This window comes from Manis javanica, chromosome 2 (genome assembly GCF_040802235.1).
Source record: "Manis javanica isolate MJ-LG chromosome 2, MJ_LKY, whole genome shotgun sequence".
NCBI classification, from domain to species: domain Eukaryota; kingdom Metazoa; phylum Chordata; class Mammalia; order Pholidota; family Manidae; genus Manis; species Manis javanica.
The window spans coordinates 160,516,643-160,531,179 of NC_133157.1; the positions used below are offsets into that span (position 1 = coordinate 160,516,643).

Here is a 14,537-nt window from a genome sequence, read left to right on the forward strand (position 1 = left end):
CTTTATGAATTAATTTTTCAAAAGAAAACCAAAATTTTCATCTCATTTATTTTATTGTTTTATAGCAGGGAGGAAAGCTTTTTTTTTTAAGGGCTGGGACTCTCAGTTAAAACCATTGCAGGCTTTGAAATTGATGCAGGTCAAGTGACATCTCCAGGAAGCCATCTCAGAACACCTGCTTTCCTCCTCTGCACAGCCTCCTCCTCCCTGTAATGTACACTGTCTCAAAAAAACATGCTCCTACAGGACAGGTACTATGTCTTTCAGCTCTGACTTCCAAGGAATTTCCATGTCCTGAACTATGTCCAGCACTCTGCCTGGCACAGAGTAAGAGTTGAAAAAATGATGAATTCTTCATCCATTTATAAGCTTCTTCATTTTCCTCAATTTTAGAAATCACTGTATCTATATAAGTAACACCTAATTAATATATCACTAAATACCATACTGTGAAGCATATGGCTTGATATGAGAAGCCAGCTAACTCCAGATGTGAGTATTTACTCAGTTTATGGGAAACTGCTCTTACTTTTGTTCTGGGCAGTTAAGTCCTTTGTGAGCAGGTCTTAAAGCTGCAGGTCACAGATTTTCTTCTTGATAATAAATAATGACTCTTGTTTAAATTTAAATTAGTCCAATGAGTCTGTGATCTCAAAAGAGACATTGATAAAAAGTAGGCCACAGTGTTACAGGATACATTTCTCATGAACCTCACTAGTGAGTCGGGACACACTTTTTTGTTCCTGTGTGTTGGAGTTCCCAAAAAGCAAGCCCAGGAGATCCACTCAAATTTAAAATGAGCTGTTAGCCCACGGTAGACGTGGTGGGGCCTGATCCACCCAGCCGGTGACAGCATTCCCATTTCAAACACTCTTTTTCTTGTCTATCCAATGAAGATGGTATCACTACTGTTACTTTCTAGACTGGAGCAGAGGAGCAGTGGCCACTTGATCCAAGTATATGCCAACATTTCTTGGTTGTTAGCTTCCTTTGACCTGTTACCTCACAAGAATGTCCTAAAGATTCAAGGAAAAATCCTACCCAGTTCTTTGAAGTGAATAATATAATCATGGCAGATAACTGTGTTGTTGGTTAGTGAAGTAACAGTCTACAAACCAGTGGAGGTTGGTTTTGGCTTTATTTGACTTGTTTAAATTTAATCATTGCATATCCATGTTTTCTAATTCTAAAAAGATGTTATTATTAAAAGAGACTCTTTCAAGCTTAACTGTCTATTTTAAGTGGACATTTTAAAACTACTACCTCAGTTGCCAGACTCGCAGCCCAGACAGGAAGACATACAATGCATTGTTCTGAATTGATTTAGTGAGAGAAGTCAAAGCATTCCAAATAGATGACACTGGTGGAGTATCAGAAGCATTGGTTTGAGCCAAAGGTGCACATCTGTGTCCGTGGACGGTGCCATCTGGACCCTCAAAGACTGAAAAGTGGTTCCTCCCTGTGTCTCAACATCACCACCACCCATCACTAACCAACCACCCTCCAATGGGGTAGTATCCTCATTTATCAAAATCACTAGGCAGGTGGCCAGAAATTGGGGTGGGAGGTGTACAGGGTAGAAAAATTGGCCGCCCAGGAAGGTGGCCCTCCAGCCCACGCTAAGCCCCAGTTCTCTCACTGCCATAGAGAAGAGGCACGTTACCCACCCTGAGAGTGAGGACAGCAATAGGGAGGCAGGGAGAAGGGGCCTGTGCCTCCAAGCCAGGGGGCCCGAGGGGAGAAGCAGACATCAAGAAAACTCGCAGACCCTCTTCAAGGGTTACCATGTTTGGAAGTGGGCAGCACGGCCAGGCCGCATTTTGACTTTCACAGACCTTAGGCCCTTGTACGTTTCTGGCCTCCTTCCTCCATTAAAACCATTTTTTAAATTATATTTTACAACTGCATTGGGATAAAGAAGAACATAATCCAGGCTGGATCCATAACTGTATATTAGTTGTTATATTCATTTTTTCTTCTGACTTTAAATGAACTTAAAATGAAAACATGTAGGGAGCCCATGAAAGTATCACAGCCCTGGGCACACTATGCACCATGCCCTAATGTGTACCCCTAGGTACACACTGCCCCGTGGACCAGGTGGCCGCATCAGGGAGTACTTGAGTATTCCTCCTACTACATCATCATCCAAAGGAAATAGGGCACCCCAGAATGGGAAACAGCGTGAGGTAAAGTCCCAAATGTCACTTCTTCCACCTCTAAGCCCTCTGACCTTGAGCAAATTAATTTATCTGAGTCTTGGCTTCCTTGTATCTTGTAAGTATGAGGATTTAAATGAGATATATGCAAAATACTTTGTTTATCTCAAACCACTAAGTATTTGGTAGCTATTAATAGTAATAGCAAATTTGTAATGTATAGAAAAACTTTTAAAATCAAGTCAAAAGAGGTAGCTTCTAGTTCTGTTTTGTTTTGGTTTGTGCACACCAGCTGTGTCACCTGGCACACCTTTCTGGGTCTTAGTTTCATCATCTATAAAAATATCCACTCTGCCAACCTCATAGGATTGCTGCAAGAACAGGTGAGAGCATGAAGGGAGCAGCATGCTTATTCAAGCTAAGTTAAAGCATTACATGCTGGCGTTATCGTTATTCCCAAAGAAGCTGAAGATTATGTAGAGAGAAGTGTATAGTGCCTGGCACACAAAAGCCATTTGATAGATATTTATTGAATGAATGAATGCCTCACAAAGCTTTCAGTATTTGAAACACTAAAATCTTCGCTGGCTTACTTAACAGTGAAAAGCATTGCAGAGGCAGCTCAAGTAAAAAATAACAAACATTTCATATGAGAAGGAGACTGTAACGAATAATTCATAACTATGACTTTCACCAACCTCTAAGTGTCTTAGATTTCAGGCTTCTGGAAGGTGTGCATTACTTGTATTCTTGTACCTCCAACATTCCCATCCCACTATTGATACACAATAGCCACTCAGCAAATGCTCAGAGATTGAATTGAATTGAATTTATCCAAGAGGACTTGCTCTTGTAGCCAATCTTATTCTGTCTTCATACTGAAGCATTCTAAAATCCACTCCTTTCCCAAGCTCTTCTTTAGCCATTTGTGTCAGTAAGACTCTGAAATTAAAAAGGGCTTTTGATAACTATTATTTGGGTGCATAACTTAAGCCGCCCAATGTACTTTCATTTTTAATTTGTGTTGCCAACCATAAAGCTAGCATTTGCTTGAGAAAATACCCTTTCATATTATAAATGCAAGACAGTGGTTTAAATTCATGTGGTATCTTAATCAAACCAGATTTTAGAATTGCACTCATGATTCTTGCTAGTGTGAGTCATTATGCCAAGTCCATTGTGCTTTGGAGGAGACTCATGACCAAATTCTCGATGGGACCAGTCCTGCAAGCATTTTTCTCAACTCTGAAGGGTGGCCCCTTAGTGTTCAAAAACAACGTGCTCAAGTGTAGAGCTCTCATGCCAGCTCGCCAGCATCACACAGCCTGTTGAATCACTGAAGCTGTGACTACTTGCCCGTTACAATAGACAGGGTCTTTGGAGAATCAGTGTGTGTTGTATTTTGTGAAAATTACTCCTTTTGACAGCGTCTGAGTATAAATCTGGAAGCAGCACTGCAGCTGTGATTACAATGGTCTCAAGTTCTCAACTCAAAGGGCACTGACCATCCTTCTCAGGCAAACAGCTCCATCAGAAAAGCCCCACTCCAAACATCTCCCATCTCAAAGATGTAACCTTTAAGAGGTACCTCTCTTTTACTGGCTTTCTTTGATGAGCATCGTTTTTTCCTTCTCTCAACAGTTCTAATATGCTGGTGGTTGTGTGTGTGGTGGGTAGTTGTTTGGATGTTAATCCACTTATGTTCTGGAAAAAAATTGGAAGGAAGCCTTTAGATTTCATTTATAATTTGTGAAGATTTCTGTGATTCTTATCTCTGTCCTGAAAATGACTGTCACTAGTAAACTGCCAAGAGTAATACGTAAGAGGTAATGATAGCAAGATGTTCTACATGGAACAGAGAACAGCTTTTCAAAACAGGAACATTTACCTTTGCATGAAAGAGCTTAAAGCTAGAAATGTGGTCTTTGCCTTCTGTCTAACCTTATCTCATTAACATAAAGCAACTCAACCATCGAGAGGAAAAGAAAATCCTGCCACAGAACCTTATAAAATATCCTGGGGGCTTAGCTTATCTGCCTACCACACTTCTGCATTTCCCTGGTAGGCCAGCTCTGTTCTAATCTGCTTCAGGGTCTCGTGTCTCCTCCAAATAAAGACTATCTGCATACTCCTTTCGAATCCCCAGTACCTCTCCATGAATTGGCAACATCCATTTGGTCCAGCACAAAGTCAAGTTCTGTCTTCTTCCTAGACTCCCCAGCCACTTCCATGCCCCATCATGCCACAATAGGGGATCTCAGCGATGACTTCTGTCTTCAAAACCCTCTTTCATTAAAATCCACACAGAATGGCAGTACGTCAGTGTAGTCATTTCCTCTTACTTCATGGTGGGGGCCACATGTCATGCAGCTTAAGGCTGCTTCATTTATTTGTGATCTGCGAGGCAGCACACAAATGCAGGGGATCACCACCTTCATTGTGGAGCAGAGCCGATAGAAAGGACACTAGTGACTCTGAAACCTGGCTCTGACATATGCTGTTTAGCCTTTGATTTGAAAAACAAACAGAAACAAACAAACAAAAAAAACTAAGAACTTAACCTCTCTAAGCTTTGTTTTCTCATAACTGGAATAACAAAACTGTGCACCGCCCTCCCCCCCCCATCAACTACCCACTGGCGTGGGGTTAAGGTAAGATACATGAAAGTGCCTGGCGCAAAGCAGCTTTTCAAAAATGTTAGCTGTCCTCCCCATGGGCCTCTGGCAGGGCCAAGCTGACCAAATGAATGAGAAGCTGTGATTGTCGGTGATGAGTGCATGGCAAAAGAGGACAAGGCATAACTGGGTATCCAGTGTTTGTATGACAGCAATCAGGAGGAGATAATGATGTAGGAGTATGATCCTACACAATACACGAGGGATGCCCCCCACAAGAGTCTCTCCATTCAGGACAAAGGGAAACTTGCCCCTTCCCCTGTGAGTCACCCTGGCGGCCCAGCTGGGGACTGGGAGGCTGACGGCACCCACCCCAGTGATTCCTATCAGCCCATCTGCCTTTAGGTGAGCTGGACTGTTTCCTCCTCCGTTCTAGGCTTCTCCCCTGGAACAGCATGTACTGAAACTCCTGTTTTCGGATAGCAGATAAAGCATTGCTTACAGTTTTGACAAATGCAGTATTCCATGAAATATACATAGTGTGTGTAGTATTTTCCTTATTTCCAGAAGAAGCATCAGTAGGCAATGTGGACTCGCCCACTCATGCTCATTCATATCTTCCATTTAAAATGAATTAGGGTGATGTGCTCTTTTGTCAGTTGGAGACCGTCTTTTCCTTTAACTGTGTTTTCCTTAGTTTGTGTAGAACATAATTCTCATTTTTCAAAAAATATATTCACCACTGCCCAAAAGTATTTAGGAAAAATCTTAGGTAGTGTGGTTTTGCCCTAGGGAATTAGTTGGAGACATCCCACAGTTACCGAAGGTGTCTTCAAATGAGGCCTGAAGGCTCCATTCTTTTCCAGCCACTGCTGAACAGGGATGCACCAAAGGCTCACACCGTGTGCCAGAGGCGGCACTGAGCAGAATGCCCTGCCTGGGCGTCACCACCGACTGTCCGCAAGTCCCGTTTCTGCCCAGGTCCGTGCCCAGGGCTTCCCCCACCGCGCATAAGTAGCAGACAGGCCAGCCTTGGGAGCACACTACAGCCCTGCCCATCACTGTCGCATCATCAAAACATTGCAAGGTGGATGCAAAGACCTACTGGAAGACAGTTGTTCAGAGTCAGAGCAGCGGCAGGACCAGCTGACCAGATGAAACGTTTACATTGTGGCTGAGGCTCTCTCGGCTGCCGGAACCAAATAACATCTGTCGCAGGCCTGCGGGGGCCCCGAGGCCCTCATCACCTCCGTGTCAGAAAGAGGAGGGGGCAGACCCAACTGTGACACCATCTGTGTGCCAGGGACATGGGCCAAAAGGCCTGGCACTCGAGGGCCTAATTTCACTCTATTCAGTCAGCAATGAGGAAAAATCTTGGAACAAACTACCAGCATTTTCATCCTCTCAGTCACCTAAACTACCACCACCTGGCACCAAACACACAGCTGATCAAGTCCATGGAACTTCTTTCTACTGACACCCTGTGACCTTAAGCCCACCTCCTCCAGAGCCGCTAAGAACAATAACTGCTGGCCTGCCATCTTCCACAGGGAAACACACCTGAGCCCCCCAGCCATTGCTGCATCCTCAGCCACAGCCGAGCTAGGGGCTTCCACAACCGGCTCTGATGCCATTATCATTCTGGGAGAGAAGGGACCAGGCACAGCCTCAGGGCCAAGAAAGGGAGCCGCACCTTCTCCCTCCTACGCTCCACCCTCTCCTCCTGGCCTGGACCCTCCTTGATCCTCAGGGTGTGCTCCGTGGACCAGCAGCATCAGCTTCACCTGGGAGTTTGGTGGGTCTGCACAACTCAGACCCATCCACACCCTCAGAGTCAGAATCTGACTTTTACCAAGATCCCTAGGAGGTTCCTATGCACTGTCCAGTTCAAGAGGTCCCACTCTGAGTCTTATGTTAACGATCAGATGAATGATCATTTTCTATTAATGCCAAGTAGAAGGAAATCACTGCTCATTCCAAATCTTAGAAATGATGAAGACACTCAAATATCTGTAGACTGAAAAGCACACCTACACAGAAGTTCACCCTTAGTATTAGCAATATTACCCAGGGGTCTGGCTACCTCTGCCTGGCCTCTAGCTCAGAGAGGTTCTTGAGAAGGAAAAAGAGCCCATTTGTTCCATGGAAGCACCCAGACAATGGAGAGCCTGTGCTTCCTCTGACTGCCTGTCTGGCCTCCAAGCAGGGAGAGGCCCTGGCTCTCATTTCTACCTTCTGTTACAGCCAGAGAAGAGCCAGTGAAAACCACTTGGAGCTCCCTTGTCACTCCAAGGCCATTAAATTTTTACAAGATGAAAAGTACTTTTTCCAAAAATACAACCCAGAGTTATCATTTCAGGAGGCTGGGGAAATGTACAGTTCCTTTTTATAGCTGCGAATAATAGCAGTCCTGTAACAATTCAAAGTTCTTCTTCTGAGTCTACAGTCTTCTCTCCTTAGTAGGAAAAAAAGCATAGAAAACTTGCCAGGTGTCATTTGGACCCTAGGGGCACATCTGTCCACCTCAGCAGGGACAGTTTGCCAATGTACCAATGCAGAGTCCCTTTACGTCTCTGGACTTTGGGTTACCCTTCATGACAGACTGCTATAAAAGCTCAGATGCCTTCACGGAGCATCCGCGGAATGAGAGGGAGTGAGGGGTGCGGCGGGGACTGCTCAGCAAAGGGAGAGCGTGGCATGAGCTCACGGGTCGTCCTCCACTGATTTCCACGGCCCTCTCCGGCTTGTTCCATGGCCCTGCTTGGATCTCACAGAGCTGCCACGGACTAGGCCGAGACAGAGACTGTCCTGCAGTTGTGGTTCCTCTGCAACAGGGGGCAGCACTGAGACCATATCATGCTCTTGATTTCAAATAAACTGGTTTGCTAACAGATCCTCAAGGAGGCTTATGTTTTCTTATTGCTGTTGCTGTTTTGTCCTATGTAGTATTTTTTTTAAATGTGTGAATTACTTGAAACATTTAAAAATCAGGAAATTTCAGATCTTTAAAAAAAGAATCCGTATATCTGGCTTCCTTTGAATTGGAAATCTGATGACACTCACCGGCGTTTCCATGGGAGGACAATCAGCTAAATTTGTAGCCACTTCCCATGTTAGATGCCCTCTCCCGTACCCCACCATCCCCTCCACTTCCCAAAGCCGTACACCTGCCCACCTGTCCTGACCAGGACACCCCTGATCCCAGAAGGCATTTCCGTTTCCAGCTCCTCCCCAGAGCCCGAGGCAAAGCAGCGTTCTCCTTCAGGGCCCATGTCTGGGAGGCTGTGTGGTTGAGAACCTGACTGGTGGGAGGGTCCACTTCATTCAGTTTGCAAAGCACTGACATGTTTATCTCAGAACATAAGATTTAAAAGAAAAAAAGAAAGGAATGCTCTGAGAAAAAAAGGGAAATGTGTGGTGAACCTACAGAGCAATTAAAAGAGGTGCCAGTCACCAACAAGCACCTCCTGACAGTTATCTAGCATGTTCCTATTGCTGTCAGTCCTCCTTGGGCATCTCCTGGGCTCCAGCCACTCCTCAGAAGCATCTGCCATCCGTGGTGTGTCATCCGCAAGCAGCAGTCCCCACTCGGCAGCAAGAATGCTGTCAGTCTCCCAGGTGACTCAGTGCCCCTTGTTGCTGCTTTTCACTTCAATTGTATAAAAGCTACTCACTTCTTACTGTTCTTTTGTTCTAATTTTTTATTATCAGTTATGTCAGATCCATAGAAATGAACTGAGGACAGCATAACCTGTCACCTCCCAGCTTCACTGAACCCTCACCCAGTGCTGCACATCTCCCGCTTGTCTTTCCCTAAGGAATAAAGAGTACAGGCACCCACCCTGATCCCATTCTCTTCTCGAACTTCGCAGAGGTTACCAGCAGCCTAAATTATCTTTCTCTTGCATTATTTAAAGTACATTTTTTTAGATTTACCCATTCAATAAAGAGGTTCATTTTTTTAAGTGCTATGGAGCATTCCACTGGAAGGTACATCATAATTGATTATAATTTCATTTCTTGATGGGACATACATAAATTGTTTCTGACTTTTTGTTATTACCAACAGTGCTGCACATTTGTTATTACCAATGTGCCTCTGTCTTCCTACACACACATGTACAAGACTCTTCATATGGCTGGAAGTGGAACTGTGAGTCACAAGGCAGCACTTTTTCACATTTATTTTATTGCCAAATCCTTCTCCGAAATGAGTGCATTGCTTTCGCTCTCCAGCCTCCCAATCTGAGAGCTTTCTTTCCTCTCCATCCTTTCCACTACTTTGTTAAGGCTTTTAATTTGGGCCAATATGAGAGTGAAATGATATCTTGTCATTGTTAAATTTTCATTTTTCTGATTACTGGAAGCTCTTTTCCCATGCTTATGAACCATGGGATTTTCAGACTGTGAACTGCCTGTTCACTGGTCTTACACTTTGTTTTTCCTGTTGGTTTTCTGCTTTGTGTTCCTTTGCAGTCATGCTTTCTAAATCTACTAACACATTGTTTGAAGGTTATGTGCATCACAAATCATTCTCCCAATGTCTTTGCTTTTTTCCTAATGTGGGGTCTTTTGTTTTACAGAAGTTTCGGATTTTAATGTAGTCCAGTTTGTTAACATTTTCCTTTATAGCTTATGTTTTTTTTTTTTAAGAAATATTTCCCTACCTTGAGATCATAATGACATTTTCCTGTGCTGTTTTCTAAACATCTTAAAGGTTTACTTTTCACATTTAACTCATTGATCCCTCTGGAATTTGTGTATGATAGGAAAAAGAGATCTTATTAATTTTTCTACTTTCATTCAAGACTTTTTTTTCTACACTGATGTGTAATATCACCTCTAACACATACGTATTTTCACATATGTTTGGGCTATTTCTGGGTTCTCTATTCTTTTTCATTGGTACTTTTTAACCTACGCCACACCAATATCACATGTCTTAATTGCCAAGGAAGTCTTCATAATAATAGCAAGTCCCACTATATTTTGTGTTTCAAAGTTGTCTTAGCTGTTCTTAACCTTCTGCTCTTCCATAAGAATTTTAAGATCAGCTTGTCAAGTATCATGAAAATGTATTGGGATTTTAATTGGAATTGCATTGCTGTAGATCAATTCAAACTTTTGTTGTAAAAAGCTATCAGATTAAGGAAGTTTGCTTTTCTTTTTGTAGTTTGGTAAGAATTCTTAATCCTAAATGAGTGCTGAATATTATCAAACTTTTTTCTGTGTCTATTGATTTGATCATATGGTTTATGATATAATCTCTTAATCTGTTTATTTTATTTCATTGATATTTCACTAATAGATTTTTAAACATTAAACTATACTTTCATTCTGTGAATAAATTCTCTATGGTAATACATACTGCTAAATTAATTTGCTAGTAATTTAGTGAAGAATTTTTCATTTATATTTATTAGGGGGATCAGTCTGTAATGTTTTTTGTATTTTCTATTCACTTGTAGTTATTAGCAAATGAGTCGGGTAGCTCTCTTTTCCTATTCCCTAAAATAGTTCATATAATGAGATTATTTGATCACTGAGGATTTGTTAAGCATCATGTATAAAACTATTTGGGCTTTGTGCTTTGGGGCAAGATTAGGCATTTGATTATTGATTTCAAATTCTTTAATGGTTGTTGGTATATACAGACTCTCAATTTCTTGACTCATTTTGGTAAGTCATTGTTTTCTAGGAAATTATCTATTTCATCTTAGTATTCAATATTATTGGCATAAAAATGTACATCATAATACTTTATATTATTTTTAAAATTTCTACTGCATCTGTAGTTATATCCCCTTTATAATTTCTGTATTTTTTCTATTCTGTCTCTCTTCCATTCTTTCTCTTGCCCTTTTTACTTTTTCATTTACACTTATCGTCACAAATCTCAACTCTGAATAGTAATTTCTTCTGCTACAATTCTGAAAATAGAATTGATTTCTGAGATGGTAAGTATGTCTATTTCTAAATCATACTGAGGATTTTAGGTAGAATGTACTTCCAGAAAGATTTTCTCCTGGTACTTTAGTCTCCTATTTTCCATGGTATTTTTCTAAATCTGGCATGGTATTTCTAAATAAGGCAACAATGTTAAAACTTGGGGTATGATCAAACCCATCCCTCAAGCCTAGGACTTCTAAGCTGCTTTGGAAGAAAAAAATGTTTTTTTATCTTTCCCTGCTTTCTTATCCCACAATTATCTTTCCTTATATCAAGACTAATTTTAATTGCTAAATTTTTTATATTTTTAAATGTTGTTTAAACTTACTCAAAGAAAACTATATTCCTTTTTAGATATTCATTAACATATTCTTGTGCATAACTACAAAGAAAGCCCTAGAGCTTCTTCAGTTATACCTTAATATTCATACCCTGCACCTCAGCCCCTTCCCCCAGCTCTGCATTATCACCCTATAGAATCTGTGGACTTGTTGTACCCCAAAGTCCCTGACTCTTGTCTGTTATCCTAAGGGCTGCCCTCAGTCCCTCTCTCTCTTTCCCAGATATCATAAGGAAGGTCGAATCAAACAGAAAGGAGGAAGTGGTGGCACAACATTCCTGTGACAGTCTTCTGGCTCCTGCTCAAAAGTTCTACTTCAAAAGATCTCCTCTTTCTTTCCTAGAATGTCTGTCACCCCCAGGGAGTTAAGCTATAAAGCCCCTTTCTATCTGGGAAGCATAAGTCCCGACTATCTGCTTTTCTCTGGCCAGAAAGAGGTGTTTTTCCCCAGAGCAGGTTCCTTTGGGAAGGTCGCAGAGCCGCCTGCACCTCTGAGCTCCTTTGGCTTGTCCCCACAAAGCCGAGAGCCACCTCAGCCCTGCTGCCATGACTGCCCCACGTCATGTCCTCGTACGGTCTCAAAAAGTTTCAAGTGACCCTAACTCTTTCAGCAAAACAAAGCAGCAGCAACTTCAACACCTAATCAGCTACTTTCATCACTGTGGCAGCTGGCACATTGTGAACATGCAGTAAATATTAATCAATAGCTATCCAGTAGCACAGAAGAGAGACAAAAGAATCATCTGATGGCTTACCCAAGGTCACACTAAACAGACTCTGGGCCCTCATTTTCAAGGGATGGCACAGGTGCCACAGGCTTGAGCTGCCCAGGCAAGGAGAATCTGCCCAATGCCAAAAGCATTACACATCCCCGTGCAAGCTCTCCAGCACACAGGACGTGTTCTGTATTAGTGAAAGAGGATTAGTAAGAATATCCTAAGCCAGCTTTCTGAGAATTTTCTATAACTGTTTTCTGAGCCATCAAATGAGGCAGCTGAGTTAGATCCTGACTGTTGGCCTTAAAACAAAGCCACAACATTAGCAAATGCCCCATCCCACCCCAGAACAACTTAACTGGTCATCCCTTTTGGCCTTCACTCACATCTGCTCCTTGCCCACCAGCAGAACCCAAACCCATCCTGCCCCAACTGCCCTCAGTCAAGTCCAGCTCTGATGCCCAGACATCAGCCAGGGCCCTGGACTTCCTTTCTACCCAGAAGGTGAGCCTGAGTGTGAAGTGACTTGAGAGAGGGAGCGCCCCATTACAACCCTGCATCCTGTCCCCTGGGACCCGCACGTGTGCTGCTTGGAAGACACACCAACACACAGTCTGCCTGACACCGCCTCTGTTATCTCCTCTCCCTCAGATTCTAAGCTCCTTTAGGGATGAGCCTTTACACTGTTGTGCCCACGGCAGTCTCCTAATACAGGTTCCTTGACTGATTTGCAGTCATTAATTTTCTAATCTACCTAGAATTGCAGTCATGGTCACAAAACTTTGCTTTTGATACATAAAATTCATGGAGAACCAAGGCTGAAGTAGTTCCTTAGGCCTTTGGCTCAAACTGACTTATTGCTTTTGACACAGCTACACATTTTAAAATAAGAAAACATTCCACAGACATGAAGGTAAATTATACCCAGTATTTGCCATCAGTAAAGCCTCAGACTTGAAAAAGCAACAAAATCAAGCTCCTTGTTCCTCAGTAACCGAGGTTTACATCACGTTACCCCAGTAAGACTGTGGAACATCAGTTGCTACTGCCTCTGAGCAGAGGGAGCATCAGCTAATCTGTCTCCTTCATAATTATTTTATTTAGAAGGCAGAGAAGAGACATATAGAAAAATAACAGTGTGACGAGTACAGGGAGAACTCATTTCTTGGGGCGGTTTTACATGAATTAGAAATGTATTTTCGCCATCTGCTACTGCTGCTCTTATGAAATTTGGGATTCACAAATTGCAGTTTGCATAACACGAACACTGGGACTCGAAAATCTGCTCAGGATTTGTAACCCAAGGAAAATGTTCTGGATTACTTCAGAAAGCTCCAAAGCACGAGAAGGAGCGCTCTCATTGCAGGGCTTCCCTGACACCCCGCGGGCGGCGGAGAGGGAGGCCACGGCCCCGGCTGCTGCACAACCCCTCTCGTTTGAAGGTCCTCCCAGCACCCCTGAGTGTACGCAGCCTCCTTATCCCGCCAGGAAGACACACTCACTCAAAACAGGATCACAGGATCCCAAGGAAAAAAGAGATTTAAAGTTACGTTTTCCCACAGCCTCTCCCCGTGAGGGAAACAGACGTCTCCCTGACCAAAAAGAAAAACATAAAACACATGAACCATAAATAAAATGCAGCGTTAAGTGCAAAACTCTTAGCACCCAAACAAAGCCCATTCTTTTTTCGTCTTCATTCTTCATTAGGCTTGGAAAGGAGAGGGCAAGAGGGATGGAGAACAAGTTCCCCAATCATCTCTCAAAGGGTCAGATTGTATAGTTCTAGAACATTCTTTGTAGTAAAGTGAACCAGAGATGGCCAATCTACCCAAATACAAATACCTAAAAGCCACTCCATTCGTTCTGCCAGATTGTACCAGGCACTGGGACTACAGAGATGCAAAGACAGGGCATTAAAGAATCTTCAAGTCTAGTGGGAGGCAGAAACCCCAGCAATCACAACAGCTGTGACCATGCTTTATGCAGGAAGGTACAGCGTGGTGGGGCAGGGACGATCCAGAACTAGTAAGTCTCAGCCCACCAGGTAGTGCTCTTCATCCTTGCAAATTTCCAGCCCCTCCCTAGTCCCATCACCCTGAAAACCCCGTCACTACAGGAATCACAGCACCAAACCTGGGCAGGGAAAAGAGGATGTGAGTGAACTTTGAGCACCAATTCTCTACAGTGGGATTATTTTATTTAATCCTCACCACACCGCACTTTCCAAATGAGAAAACTAAGGCCCAGAGAAGTTATGTGTCACCGATATCAGATAGTAAGAATAGAAGGAGTCACCTCTGACCTCAAAATCCATTTTTTCTATTACATTTCACTGCTTCCTCCCACTGTTTTTACCCATAAAAAATTTTAAACAGCAGTGATGAAGGTAGGCCTGTTTCTGTCTACTTAAGTTTGATCTTTTTAATGTAGATTGTAATCCATGGCAGAAAATTAACTTTCGACAATAGTGGCCCATTAGGTGCACTTTAGGATTACACTGGAGAATCCACAGGGACACCAAGCATTCGTACCTGTCCCACCATGAGACTCTTTACACAAACCCCATTGTCAGGGTCAATGCAGTAATGTAAGAGGAATCTGAAACCATATGGCACATAGTTTAACATGGCCATGACCAGGAACATCGCCTCCCCTAAGTCTAATCATGCCAGGCTACAGTATTACATATAAAAGTGATTGAAATGGAACACCAATTCCCTGCTTTGATTCAAAAATCTTAGAGGCTGTAAAACCACAT

General features: G+C 42.8%; 1 protein-coding gene and 1 pseudogene across 3 annotated transcripts in view; both read left to right on the top strand.

Annotated features, from left to right (window-relative positions):
• Positions 1 to 14,537, top strand: part of KCNB2 (potassium voltage-gated channel subfamily B member 2) — a 391,562-nt gene that overhangs the window by 322,611 nt on the left and 54,414 nt on the right. The window lies entirely within an intron of this gene.
• LOC108400329 (dihydroxyacetone phosphate acyltransferase-like) overlaps positions 1 to 14,537 on the top strand; it is a 46,271-nt pseudogene that overhangs the window by 12,144 nt on the left and 19,590 nt on the right.